This window comes from Sebastes umbrosus, chromosome 15, assembly GCF_015220745.1.
Source record: "Sebastes umbrosus isolate fSebUmb1 chromosome 15, fSebUmb1.pri, whole genome shotgun sequence".
In the NCBI taxonomy this organism is placed as follows: domain Eukaryota; kingdom Metazoa; phylum Chordata; class Actinopteri; order Perciformes; family Sebastidae; genus Sebastes; species Sebastes umbrosus.
In genome coordinates, this window is record NC_051283.1 from 23,540,327 (window position 1) to 23,555,605 (window position 15,279).

General features: G+C 39.2%; 1 long non-coding RNA gene across 1 annotated transcript; it reads left to right on the top strand.

Moving 5' to 3' along the window:
- The first annotated feature begins 950 nt into the window (after nt 1–950).
- LOC119502798 lies at nt 951–4,189 on the top strand. Its single transcript, XR_005210170.1, has 2 exons — nt 951–1,647; nt 3,804–4,189. It is a non-coding gene; the product is annotated as an uncharacterized LOC119502798 (long non-coding RNA).
- Nucleotides 4,190–15,279: the final 11,090 nt, after the last annotated feature.

Below are 15,279 nucleotides of genomic sequence, written 5' to 3' on the forward strand. Positions count from 1 at the left end.
AGTAAAGAAAGTTCAGATTACTTGTTACAAGGAATACTACTTGTACTGTGCTGTAAAAACAGTTTTATAATGTCTTTGAGTTTGAGGAAATAACCCAGATGTTGTCAGGGGTGTGGGGTATGAAAGAAGTGGGTGGGAAGTTTGACCCATACTGGACTAAAGTCTCTTGTAGCGACTAAAAGTCTTGTGTAGTGACTAGTATGGATGTTTTTCACCTGTCTCTTGTGAGTGCCCTAACTTTATCAAAGCGCAATTAATCAATCGATGGAGTTTTGGCTTTAAGATTTATACGGAAGCCCTGAGAGGCAAGTTAGAAAAAAAAATTCCGTTGGTTCATTTTCTAAGTCTGATCTTAATTGTTTTCTCTTCTGTGTTTATGACTTAAGAACAGGTGAAAAAAGGGTTTTGCCAAGATAATCTTTCTACGTTTCTTCTTTTTTTTTCATCTGTGCAGCAGCTGGGGAAAAAAACGTTTTGCCAGGTGATTTTTTTTTTTTCAGGATCCTTTTTTTTCTTTTTAAGTGTTGTTGTAATACTCATTTTGGCCACATGAGGCTGAAGTGCACCTCTACTCCATGTTCTAAATAGGACTAAAAGCATTCATGTTTTCTTGCAGGTGAGTTTTTAGCTTTTTTTTCACCTGTTTAAGAGATGAAAAAGAAAATGCGAAAATATTATCCTGGCAAAACTTTTTTTCCCCATAAACACAGAAGAGAAAAGAATTTAGATGAGACTTAAAAAATAGATCACAAGAATTTTTTTTCTCACTTGCCTCTCAGGGCTTCCGTAACATTTTGTTCATCCTAAACTAACATTATAACTCTCTTAAATTAACCCTTTTCCCAGTGCAGTTTCTAATACTGATTAGCGTGTAAATTGTCAATCAATTGACAATATATTTTGAGTAACAACACAACCTTCAAAATGAACAGGATGTGTAATAATAGCTTTGTTTTAATCTTATCCTTTAATTTTGTGTTTCCTAATACAGTATATTGTAATGCTGCGCATGTCATTGTTCCCCCTGTTTTTCAAATCACTGGGTGTTCGGTTCATCTGTCAACTGGATAACCCTTTGCCCTCGTCAGGCTGCGTGTTGTGAGAGCGTAGTGAAAGAATGGTGCATATACCACAAATGTCATGCCCTCTCCAGGAGGAATAACAATGGAAGGTGGGCTTGGTTAAGGACAACAAGCGGGGGAAATACCACGCTATAAATATGTTAGAAGTGCTGCGTCTGAGTCTGTGAAAGGTCGGTGTTGACTGACTGCGGCGGTTCTGGATTTAAGACGCTGTAAGGGGGTGTAGACTGTAAGCGAGAGGAAAGAAATGGGTGCTGATTATTCTGGGTCAGTGGCCCATACCTTACTCACACATGCACCTCACACAGCTTAAGTTGATATACTGTAAAGGCTTTTTTTTCCCTCGCTCACATACTCATACACACTGCTCGCCAAACTCAATACTGTTTCCTGAGTCCAGCAGAATGTTTTCTAATCTCTCCAGAGTTATGGTACATTACACATGTTATGGCTGCAGCAGACTAACCCTCCGCTGAACTACAAAGAAACTCGACATAGGTGAGGCCGGAGTCAGAAAGGGGCCCGAGCTCCGTTAAGTGCTCCCACATGTGCTGTATTTAACTCGGTATGTGTACGTGTGCCAACTTTTTCATGTCTGCATTTTACTGTGCAATTAATTCTTAGGAATTTAGGCGCCCCACATGGATGTATGCATGTACCCTATGACATCATTCTTGCTTTAGTGTTTCTCTGTGCATGTGTCTGTAGTGCATGTGTGAGCCACATATCAGGCCTGAGGACCATCAGCAGAGATTAGCTGTCTCAAGATCTTGGCTTCAGAACTGTCTAGACTGGTTTTCCTCAAACTTTTCCAACTGAATCAACGCTCCCAACTTGGGTGGAGTAGATTGGCACAGTGTCACAGGCTCGATCCCCAAATGCATTCCCCATTGTTTAAAGTGAGTGTCCGTTATTGCTGTCATACTGTAGCACACAGATTAATGACTAGCTGGTATACATGGTGTTTAGCTGAGCCAGATGTTTCCCTCAGGAGTTAGCATAGACCAAAAACAGAGCTAAAAACAACTTTGCTAAGTATTGTAGTTTTGGTCATGATTCATACCAGTTATGGTAACTTTTTACTCATCATTCTTTGATTGCTTGGATCTGGAGATGTGGCCACAGCTTTAAAGCAGAGTGACTTCTACTTAAACCCATTATGAGACAATGGGCCCCTGGGCACAGACATGCAGAAGGCCCCACCACCTCTCTTACAGGAGCACAACACAAAACCTTGATAGTGGTTTAGCTTCTTTTTGTGGTCATTCTGTGTCTCTGTAGTAATTTTAAGTGTCTTTGTAGTAATTTTGCGGCTCGTTGTAGTTGTTTCGTGTCTCTTTGTAGTCATTTTGAGTCTCTTTGTAGTCATTTTGAGTCTCTGTAGTTGTTTTGCGTCTCTTTGTAGTTGTTTTGCGTCTCTTTGTAGTTGCTTTGTGTCTATTTGTAGTAATTTTTGTCTCTTTGTAGTTGCTTTTAGTTTTGGTGTGTATGTTTTGTGTCTCTTTGTAGTTGTTTGAGTCTTTTTGTAGTTATTTTGTGTCTCTTTGTAGTCATTTTGTGTGTCTTTGTCATCATTTTGAGTATCTTTGTAGTTGCTTTGTGTCTCTTTGTAGTTATTTTGTTTAACTTTGGGCCTGTGCACAGTAGGCCAACCTACCATCCTGAAATCACTTATTATTGCTGCAAGATCTAATGGAAGTCTGGGTAATACGGTAACTTTAATGTTTGGCATCTTCACTTTCTAACAAGCAATTTAGACAATATTGTTCATGGTGACCTTTTCGTTGGCTTGTGTGGTTGTCCGTTGTTTTTCTTTGTGAATTTAAAGCAGAATTGTCATATCCAGAGAGCATAAAAACAAAGCTAAAACGATGGTGGCCAAAACTACGAAAATAAGACCCAGATTGTAAAAACTGAGTTTCTACTGAACATCTTTCTTCCTCCTGGTCGCTGCAGTGTCGCACTACTTTTAATTTGTCTCAGTAAGAAATACATAGCTTTTTAATTCCATGTGTCCTTGCAGCATGAAAGCATACAGCACAGTACATGTTCTCACTTTGCAAAGGAACACATTTTAAACTCCTGCCTCCACTTTAATAATAAATGGAGTTTTGCCAAGGACTTGGCTCCAATCATTTAATGCGGGAAGGTTCAGAATCTGCATATCTTTGAGGCCCTGTCAAGCGTGTGGTGTTGCTAGCCCTGATAAATAATGAATGGGCTGCGTGGACGTGAAGGTTAAGCCACGTAAACCTCGTCTCACTCATCTGTCACTGTCTGCACCATCATCACAGGAACTGAGCCTAAAACATCTGTTGGCTTCAGCTCTAATGGGGAGTTTCTAGTAGAAAAATAGGATGTGTAGTTGTTTTATTCCATGTATTTGGACATCTACCCGTCCATGTTGCCACAACCAATTAGGTTTGCTTTGCTTTATTTCATTCTTTATGCATGACATGGGACATGTGGTACACCCCCTGGTTTAGCTGGTAAATGGCTAATGATGGGAGCTGAAGCCATTGCAGCAAGTAAACACCGGCCAACACCAACAGAGCTACGCAGAAGAGCCTCACCTTCCCTCTGAGGCCGTCAGTATTTCACTGCTCTGCTTTGGGAGCTGAGCTGGCATTTTAATGCTCACTCTTTATTGCTTTTCCTGCTGTTGGTCCGTCTTCCTGCCCACGTGTGTGAGTGTGTGTTTCTCTCTCTGTCTAACTCCAGATATCATAGCGTTGGTCTAGCAGAACGCAGCTCCGTTGCCATAGTACTAGCTGGACAACAAGTGTACACAGTGGTGAAGATTAAGACGTGCAGGCTGGAGCTGGCAGCGAGCAGGCGAAGGGCTCTGCTGTAACTAATGATGCTGTGTTACAGTGCCAGGGCATTCCTCACTGCTTTTCCATGAAACTACACAAGGATTTCCAGAGGAATTGAAAGTGACGGATAGAAAGAGGGAAGATGGGGAAGGCATGGAAAGAGTATATAGTTCTACAGTATGTCTTATGGATACAGCTGGCAGCTGGTCAGAACATCTGGAGTTAGGGGCCTCATTAGATGAAAGATGAGTGCTGGATGAGTTTGAGTGTATCTATAAAGTTAAAATAAATACAGTCTCTCTTGAGGCTTCATGTGTCACTGTTGACGGGAAGAAAGAGCCTGGGATGAGCAGGTTACTGTTAATCTATCCCATTTCATAATCTACTGACGGTGCTGAGTAAATGCTGTGGTATGCTTGGAAACAAATTCAATCTTACAGTATCTCATCTTAAAGGAATAGTTTGACATGTTGCAAAATGCGCTTATTCGCTTTCTTGCTGAGAGTTAGATGAGCCAAAATCAAAAATAAATGAATAAATAAATAAATGACACGATAAATAAATAAATATGCCATTAAAAGTAGCAAAAAACATATTAAAAATGAATGCAGTCATTAATCAATTGATAAAATGTGACATAAATTTATTTTTATGTTTTAATTTGCTTTTTTTGTTACCTTTGTATTAATTTCCTTATTTATTTACTCTTCTGTTTAATTTCCACTTTTATTTATTCATGTATTTATTTTTATGATTTGTTTAATTTATCTATTTATGCCTGTATTTTTATTTATGTATTTATTTATGCATTTATTTTTTATATATTTTTTTTAAATTTATGTATTTATTTATGTGTTTAAGCATTTATTTATCTAGCCTGGCTCAGTCCAATCCATAAGTACCACTGAAGCTCATTAATTAACACACTCTTGTTTGTTTAATCCACACAAAACTGAAGTGTAAAACCGACAAGATGTGGTTTTAAGGGAGGTATGTGCCAGATTGTATTTCTTGGCTGGGCGCTGTGGTTTCATATTTACTGTACAGACATGAGAGCTTTAAACTGTCTCTCCTCAAAGACATTCATGGTGCTGCACTGGATTAATGACAGAAGTAGTTGAGCAAAGAGGCCCCTGTTGTTGGGTCGTAGGCTCACATGATCACTTTCCTTCTGTCTATTGGCTGGCTGCTAGTGGGCGGGGCTTATCAATTAACTCAGAGACTCCTACATATTATACAGAGACACATTCTGAATTTATACAGATGTTGATTACTTTTTATTATTTCACAGCCTCTGAATATTTAATTCTTCTAGAAATATTTACCCTGTAAAATGATATTCTATAAATCAAAAGAGCAGATTCAGAAAACTTTTGCATAATGTTTCATTAATTATATTTGTTCACAATATAATTAATATAATATATAATAAAGCGCGTCGGCTCATTCAGGTGCTCCCCACATCAGACTATCCGGACCAGCACATGCCTTAACAGTAACCATGCTCCACACTTTCAGTACACTGCCTGACATGATGCACCACTCCATATCTTATTTTCTGTGTATCTCACAGTGCTGAATGTCATCTGTACTCACCTACAAAGCCAAAGAACATCCACTATTTGAGCAGTGAAACTCAGAAAGTGGCTTATAAGGTGACGCCTTGGCCCAATAATAGATTTTCTGAAGTGAGTTTATCATTTAATGATATTTATCTGTTGACATTTTATGTGGAAGTGCTCGTCCTGACTTTTTGACCTATCAAAACAAATAAAATGTCTCTCTGTAACTGATTAGCTCCAAATTAGGATAATCTAATTTATAGACTTTTTTTCAACATATTTTGAATACTTTGTCGCTTTCCTTTTCCAGCACACCACAAATTGTCTCCGATACAATAGGCCCACTTGTGAAAACCCGAGTCTTGAACGTCAGCTGTAATTTTGTGGCATGATTTCAGATGACCGCACTCTTTCCTCTGGACAGAAACAGCCGGCAGTAGCAGCAGCGCTTTTCCTGTGAGTACAATACACTGCCACTACTATCATTGTTCTCGTGGCCTGGCCAGCGTTCAGATAATGCAGATGTGGTCGGGTCAATCTGGAAATCTTCACACGATAAAGCCAGATTGACCAACACACATATACACACTCCCTCTTATCAGATTGGAATCCTTTTCACCTCATGTGGCTTAAACAATGTCTCCATGTGCTGAGGTTGCCATCATCGAAGGAAAAATTCGCCTCACCTAGCAGCTGCACTTAAAACAAAAGAGCTTAGGCAGCAACTTGAGGTATAAGTTGAGTCATAACGGTAATGCATTTTAATGAGCCCGGACCGCGGAGGCCGTCCTGGAAATAGACGCAGTGTGGTCCATTTCCTCTGCAGATTTTTTAGGCCAGGGCCGGTGTGCATGAAAATGGGCTGCTGCGGAGGAAATGGTCTTTTGTGTAGAACACATTATGCCAGAATATATAGTCCTGAATGGATCGCTGTGGACCGCTCTGCCTACTCCCACTCAGAATTTAATCTTAGCACACTGAAAGCACATTTAAGGAAACCTTCCTCTCCTAATCTATTATGGCTGAGGGCTGGTCTGCTCTGCTGCCTGAAAGAGACATATAAATGTTGCAAATTCAATGTAAGATATCGTTGCTTTGAATTCCAACCATGGATTTCTTAATCTTGCGTTTAAAAAAAAAAAAAACCTCATGAATACTCTTTCTTGTTCAACAAGCGAAATTTCAACACCCATCTGAAACATTTGAAGCACTTCAAGTTGTGATCTTTAAAGGCGAGAGAAAGAGCAGCTTTTACAAAGAAAAGACTAGCTCTGTTAAATGTGTCAACAAAGGCCAACACATCACTGACAGTGTTGGTATTGTGCATGCAGCAGCTGATTATGCTGTAAGACCCTGTTCTTTACTACGTGGTTAACACTCTGTTTCTTTCCTCTGTTTCTCATTCACCGATGCGACCAGCTGTGAAACCAAACAGGAGAGATGGGACTTTACAGCTAAAGACGAAGGACCAGGTAAGACTGGCTCTGGTTGATTTCTAGATATATTTGGTCAAACACGTTTTAGTTTTAAGTTGTTTCTTGTCGTCTTCAATCATTGGCACAATATAAACACTTGATACCAAGAAAGTATTACTTAAAGGGGAACACCACCTAAATTAAAGTCCCAATGAAATGGAAGCTAGAGCATCTTCAGCGTCTGTACTGTGAGTATACCACAGTGAAACGGAATATTTGAGCGGTGTACAGTTGCGAAAGGGATTTCAATAAAATCCTTTGTATTTGATTGGACCGCTAAAAAGTGGGTGGGCTTTTCGCCAAATGTTTCAGATTGATTGATGGATGGATGGATGTCATGATATTATTGGTTTGTACTAGTTTGTGATTGGATTTTGATCTAATTTTTTTGCATATATTGTTAAATATGTGCACAATATGACCGGGGATGTGATCTAAAAGGGTTAAAAAAGGCATTTTTCATTTAATCTTGTCTTTAAGGATTCAATTCAATATTTGTGAACATGAGCTCCTCTTTCTCAAAACCAGAAACCAGAGAAGTAAGTCTCAAACTTGTGATGTCATAGGGTATTAAGTCTGGAGCTGCTCCATAAACAATGAATGGGAGACTGATTTTATGAACCCACAAAATGTTTGTTTCCTTTTTTTTTTATACCCAAATGAGCTTTATTCTATTGTTGTGTTGTCCTTAAACTTGCATTCTTTCTAATAGCCAGCAGGGGGCGACTCCTCTGGTTGCAAAAAGAAGTCTGATTGTATAGAAGTCTATGAGAAAATGAGCCTACTTCTCACTTGATTTATTACCTCAGTAAAAATTGTTGACATGAGTTTATGGTCTCTTTATGGTGTATCTTCAATACAGCATGATGTTCATTTAGTAAATTATGTTCCCATTTAGAGTCAGATAGACCATAAAGCAGGGTATGCTTTAGGGCGTGGCTACCTTGTGATTGACAGGTTGCTACCACGGTGTTGTCCGGTCTGGGAGTTTATGTTTTCGTTTTACAACTTTAACCCTTTCACTGTGTGATTTCAGTTCATGAAAGTTAATTATAACCTTTTTCGTTGCCTTAAATGTCTAATTCAGTGTTCGCCTGTACTTAGCTCCACCCTCTTGTGTCACTTCTGGTTGCAAAAAAACAATATGGCGACGGCCAAAATGCCGAACTCAAGGCTTCAAAACGGCAGTCCACAAACCAATGGGTGACGTCACGGTGACTACATCCACCTCTTTTATACAGTCTGTGGATTTATCACTTGGATTTGGGAGAGAGTTGTTCATGTTTATAAATATTTTTTGGACTGTCTTAGACTGTCATAGGAATAACATGTATGGATTTTGTAAATGGGCGTAATTCCCCTTTAATGTTTTTTTGGGAGGATGAGATATTGAATGGAACAACTTAATCACTTGGCCCAAATGTTCAGGGAGAGTCCCGTTCATTTGAGAAACATCATATTTCAGACCTCATGATGAAATTCCAGCAAAAAAAGAGAAATTAATAAATAAAAACTCTCACGACTGCAGCGGAGCAGATCTGAGCGCTTAAGTCTGATTTCCTGAAATATCTAAATCATCCCGGTGTCAGGAGAGGTGGTGGGAGCGCTCTGCAAGGAAATTCCTCGCAGCGAGAAAGCTGGCAGTCACTCTGTTTGGATAAGCACACTGGGATCTGGCAAAGAGAAAGAGGTGGTTGGCTCCAAAAAGCCAAGAGTGAACTTCATTAGATCAGATGAGTAAATGGGATATTGATGCTTTTTGTCCAAATGGAAAACTCATTTTATCTGGAAGCATTCAACACAGACATCAGTATTCAGCCTTGGCATCTGTAAATATGTGTGGCTTGTATTCAGTGGAGAATAGGGTATGATATCCCATCAGCAGCTTGTTCTGAGCCTCATTAGCTGTACTATATGAAACTGCAATACAGTGGATGCACCGAACAAAGCCTACAATGGCCCTCTATTAGAGGAGGGATGTAATTTTCTTGTCATTTGCATGCTGTGTCGACGCGTACACTACGAGGGAACATGCAGAGATTCAATCTCACTTTATGTCATGCACAGTTTGTTTAAAAGGGAGAAATTGCAAGCAGGTTTTCCCATGATCAAAGTCATCCACAAGAACTGAGCTTCGCCTCAGTTTTCATGGAGTGGCTGAAAATAAATGCATGTTCACAGTCACGGTAAATTTACAAACCAGCGAGGGAAAATGAGCGCGCCGGCCGAGCAAAAAGCTCACGGAATGAGGCGTTAAATTAAATCCATTTGGACTGTTGACGTCACAGCAATGCTTTTCAACTGCATCTTAAAATGTCTGACATATCTCTCGCTGGCCCGAGAGAGGGAACATGTTGGCTGAGTGCTTAGGTTTTGTTAGTGATATTAAACACAGTCGGAGCACATTCACATGTATCGTGGGTTAACACTGGAATATAAAGAACACTTTATTTGAACTCCTGCTACATACAAACAATAAATGCTTTAACACACTGTAATGCCCTTGTAAGCAGGACATTTTTGAAGTGTGTATTGTCAATGACTGCAATTAAGCTTATTATGATTATATTTAGTAATGAAGTATTTATCTATTTATAAGTACTTCTTCACTCTCTATGACAACTGAGCAAACTCCATCAGCATGAAAGCCACAAGATGTGACTGAAAGGTCTGAAAGAAATCTAGTAAGTGGAATTTGTTTGTTTAACTACCATATGCAGGGAACTTTCAATCTCAGGATGTCTTTGTGGCTTTTTAACACATTTATAAACTATTTTATTTATTTATTTTTTATATTTATATATATATTTTATTCATTTATTTATTTATTTATTTATGTATTTATATATTTATATTTATTTATATATATATATATATATAAATATATATATATATTATTTATTTATATATTTATATTTATATTTATATATATATATATATATATATAAATATAAATAAAATAGTTTATAAATGTGTTAAAAAGCCATAACAAATTCCACTTACTAGATTTCTTTCATTTCTATATATATGTATATATATATATATATATATATATATATATATACATATACTGTATAAAGCACCAATGACCAACAATAAAATAAGAAATAAAATTAAAACGTATATACATGTTGTCATTATAGTGTGTTATCAGTTTGATAATTGTTGGAGATAAGGGGGAGTTAAAGTAAAGGGTTACCAGGATTTCCACATTGCATGCATACTATAACCTTGCACTTAATAAAACCTTTCTTTTTATTTTCCTTTTCTCTTTCTCATTCTCTCTCTCTCCCACACTCACACACATCAACACATAGTATATGGTTCCTCTATAGTCGGGCATTGTTAACCACGTGGCCACGGCTCAGCTCTTTGCCCTTATCAGTGTCGGGTCATGGTGGTATTTCCTGCCTGCAACAAGAGCAGAAGGTGGCACAGGATGAGTGCTGCTTCCTGTGCTGGCACACCCAACATGCACCCACTGGCTCCAACTGCTCAGCGCTGCAGTCGGAGGAAGAGTTGAAGCTCGCTCTCAATACACAGCGCTAATAACTCCTACTGTACATCTGTTTGCCTAAGATCAAAGATAGCTGCATGATGCTGACTATAGCGGTTAGCTGAGAGCAGTTCATTTGCAATTCATTTGATCTTTTAAAGGTGTTTTGTGCGTACTGGACAATATGTGACAAAACAAGGTGGAGGTGGGGAGAGGTCTGAGCCCTGAGGTGGACTCAACGCCACAGCAGTGATAGAAAAGGATACTTGAGCTCGGTGAGGCTGCAGACTGCCTCAATCATTACTGGATGAGATATATTCATTTTTTAAAGGAGTCAATAATTTCTGCTGACATTTTATCAAGTGAATATCCTTAAAGCCCTTAAAAATTCCATTTCATCGCTGCAGGGTGTAAAAAAAAGCTACTCAAACAGCATCTGAGATGTTAGATCCCAGGAAACTTTACATAAATCTATAATGATTCAGGCACTGCTGTAAGCCTAACCATCAGCTTAAGAATGACTAAAATAATCAATCAAATATCTGAGCTCTATATCCGAGCAGCTGTCAATCACTCGCAAACTCCGATCAAACTAGACAGCGCTGATCAAATATGAATCAATATTATAATAATAATATTTGTGAGCTGGCCGCCATGTTGAGATCAGTTGAGGAAATACCAAGCACCGCCCACCAGGTGGAGGAAACGTCCTCATTTCACAGCTGAACAGTTCACTACAAGATGTTTCTGAAAACATTTTATGTGAGAAATAGGCATTACAGTAACAGAATATTGATTCTTATTTGGTCAGCGCTGCCTAGTTTGACCATTTGATCGGCGTTTGCGTGTGTTGACAGCTGCCTCCGTTGAATGAACAGCCAATAGGAACGGTCTCTCTCTGAAATGACCTGTGATTGGTCAAAGTCTCTCGTCACCGGTTAGATTTTGTAAAGCCTGAAAACAGAGCCATGATGAGGTGCAGGAGTCTGGTTATCTCTCAGAACACTTGTATTACAATATGCTGAAAGGTTATTATAGAATTTTTGCCCAATGATGACAAACATATTCTGCCTACTGCTGCTTTAAGGGCCTTCAGATAACCAGTGAAATAATGTGATAATCAAAACGCATCATGTCCATGCTTTCAGCGGAAGGAGCTTTGACTGGACAATATTTGATTTTAAATAAAAGGATACATGTCAGCAAACCACTTCATTAGTCTCACTTTGCCTATGATATCTTTTAAATGTTGTTTTAATACCCTCCAATTAAGTGCTTTCATCTTTGTGTGCCAACCTCTCGAGAGACCCCGCCACTCCAACAGGGCCCCTCTGGGTAGAGATGTGACATTAGCATATCGTCTGCTGCCATGTTTACTGCGGAAACCTCGTTTGGCTGGAATGTCGTTTCATCCCGACGTCGGCGCAGCCTTTCCCATGGGAAGTGCACAAGACGAATCTTTTGGTCTGATCACGGGGGAATCTGCAGATGTTTGTAAATACGCACGCGGCCGCTGAGACCAGGGAGGACTTGCCCTTCAAACACTCTGATGTTGAATGTTTATTACAAGTGGGTTCCTTGGGAAACCATGATCACTGGGCTCGCTCGCTAAACATATTTGGAGTGCGGCCTGTTGCATGTCGTTGAGAATTGGGGTTTTCTTTACATATACGCCCATCCCCTCCATCTCCGAGCTGCACATGATCCCACAATGAGCCAACTGTAGATCAGTGGATGCTGTTTGTGTATTACAACCTTCAGTGACATTTTCAGTTCAAAAGCTTGATTTTGGCAGCCCTCGCATTTACCAAGTTGAGGGCAGTATAAGCTACAGATGTGTAACCTTATTACATCTTATAGCAACATTGACTCTTATATATATAAACCACTCTTGTCGACAACCTGGGAAGAAGTACAGGCCATTTTCACAGCAGACATTTGACTTGTTATAGCAGGAAAACACAATGACATTAAAGGGGACATATTAGGCTAGTGTTCATACTTGTATTTAGGGATTTCTAATAGAACGAGACATAATTATTTCGCAGACTAATGCTTTATTTTCACCCTCTTTTGAGCTTAGTGAGTTTCTTCAACCAAAGTATTTTCTTTTGGATTGTGTCTTTAAAATATTATATTAATGATCTGGTACAGTGAGATGCATCCTTTGGGCACTGGAAAAACCATAATAAAGGGGACATATCATGTTCATTTCCAGGTTCACACTTGTATTTTGTATAGATACTAGATCATGTTTACATGCTTTAATGTTAAAAACTCTGATTTCGAGAAAAATTTGGAGCACCTTTGCAAAGGTAGTTCTCAAGCTGTGGGTGGAGAGTGTGGGGCGGTAGGCCTATATTCTAATACAGTGGTTCCCCTTTTGGTTTAGCCTTTCAAAAACAACATTTCCACTGCGGTCAAAAAAACCTATTTGCTCTCCCACTTGACGCACACACAGGTAGGCCTGCACCTGGATTAACGGGTCAGTTTAGCAGCAATCTAACAGCACCATAAATTACATTTATTTACCCACAATAACAAAAAATCTGTTTTGGCTCCAACACTATTATAGTAAAATAATTAGGCTGACAAAGATCATTTTATGTATCTGCATACGCCTGGCGAATCCATCAAGACGCCATCACTTTATTTATGTTGACGAAACAAATTCAAATCTGAATGGTTTGTTGAATCACAAGTTTTTCTGATCTAAGCAGCCAACAAAAAAACGACTGGGTTGTCCTATTTCACAGTTTGTGGGTTGGCACCCCAGATACCCAAATGTATGAGCACAACTTCTGCTGTCTGGTGCTGGGCAGGTAGAGCGCAGTCGGTTTATCTGAGGTTTTCGGGCGGGGGTGAAAACAGCTGCCTGCTGCGGCTGGAAAGTAAAACAGAAACCATGAAAACACCCCGAAGCTGAGTAGAACTGCAGAGTCGGACGATATTTCTCTGTGGGTTTGTCACCACAACTGACACCTTTCACAACACTCGTCGTTTGACCTATTGCTCATGTTAAAGTGTTGATGAGTGCTGCTTCAAGTATCAAAAGTAAATGTATTTATTATGCAGAATGACCCCAATCACAGTGTTTTATCATTATATACAGTATGGTATTTTATAATTATTACCAATGCAGAAACACGTAAGCAGGATTTTAATGTTACAGGTGGAACTAACTTTAACCTTTATATGCCATAGAGTTATTTAAACCAAAATAATATTATCAAGTCATATTTCATAGGCTTTGTTGTATGATTTCTGTAAAAAAAAAAAAAAAATCTGAATAACTAACTATAGTTGTCACATAAAGGTATATATTTTAAATGTAGTGAGGTAGAACTATCAAATTGGCATCAAGTAAAGTACTTCAAAACTGTGCTTAAGTACTTTACTTAATACTTAGTACTTAAGCTGGGTTTCCACTAAGAAGTTCCTGGTAATTTTAGTCCCGGGACTACTTTTCAAGGAACTAAAAGGTTCCTTCAGCCCAGTCTGCGTTTCCACCGTCCTGCGACCTGCGAAGATTAGGCAAATTAGTCCACTGATGTATGAAAAGCAACATGACATGGGATGAGGTCTGCTGGTGGTCACAGAGGTAAACACACTCTTCAGTGTGCCCGTCCGTTTCATCTAAAAAACACATTGAAAAAATTAAATGTCAAGTAGTGTCTCAATGCGACGACATTTACTGATGCATATTTACTGATGCATATTTGATGTAATGAATGAAATGAAACAATGTATCTAAATCATCTGTTGAGTATTTGATGGTTATTTATTTGTGCTTTATAAGGTAACCGCCGTGCTGTCTGTCTCTTCTACCGCTCGCTCTTTCAGCTCACTCGCACAATCTCTCTCTGTTTTTTCTTTGAGTTGGGAATCCGACAGCAAATCCTAACTTTACTTTCAATGTCTTTGTTTTAATGTCATCCTAAAATGGTCATAAATCGATACTAAAGTACTTCCTTGTTTTGTGAATGAAGCGGTTCACAAGTTGAAGCCGCTGTGTGTGGTTTATCAATCAGTAAAGGTCATCCCTGCAAACCCCAGCCCGAAAGTTCCTGTATTTTCAGAAAGTACTACCCCCGACCAGGGTCTTTTTGGGTGGTAAAAAGTCCCTGGGAAATGTCCCTGGAACTTATTTAAGACCCTGGTCCCTGCGGTCGGAACGCAATGAGTTCCTCAAAAGGTTCCTTGTTCCTGCAGTCGAAAAGGGGCTTTAGTTATTTTCCATGACTGTGTCAAAATGCTGTGACACGATGCAGCACGTTTCTATGCTGAACATGTCTGCAAACACAAAGTATTACGATTCACATGGCTTTCATTAATGCAGGGATTGCATGCCATGCATGTGTTTTCTTTTTAGTATGCATGAAATTCTTTGATATACTTGCGTTCACTCCCTCACATCAGAAGACACTTTGATTGCGTCTGTGTGTAACCATATCTCCAGCCACATTACAGGGACTTCATATTGAACCATTTAATCGGGGACAGGGCAACTAAATCTTTCCCCCCTTCTTTTGCTGAAATAGTCTGTAATCAAGATTTGGTGAATGGCATGACCATCATCTTCATCATCTTCTCTCTGCTCTCACCACAGGAGTAGTTACAGGCAGGACATGGGCTTCAGGCTTGTTTAACTCTCCACTGCAAAGACCACAGCATGACCCCCCTCAGAGCAATGAGATACTTTAGATGTATCTATTGTAAAAGCCACTGAAATGGTTGATGTGTGGCATTGTGCTCTAAGGAAAGAGATGGTTTTTCAAACATGATCAGCAGAGGAAGAAAGTTGTTTTTGCTGGCCTGTTTGTTTCCTTTCCTCTTTTTACTACTTTG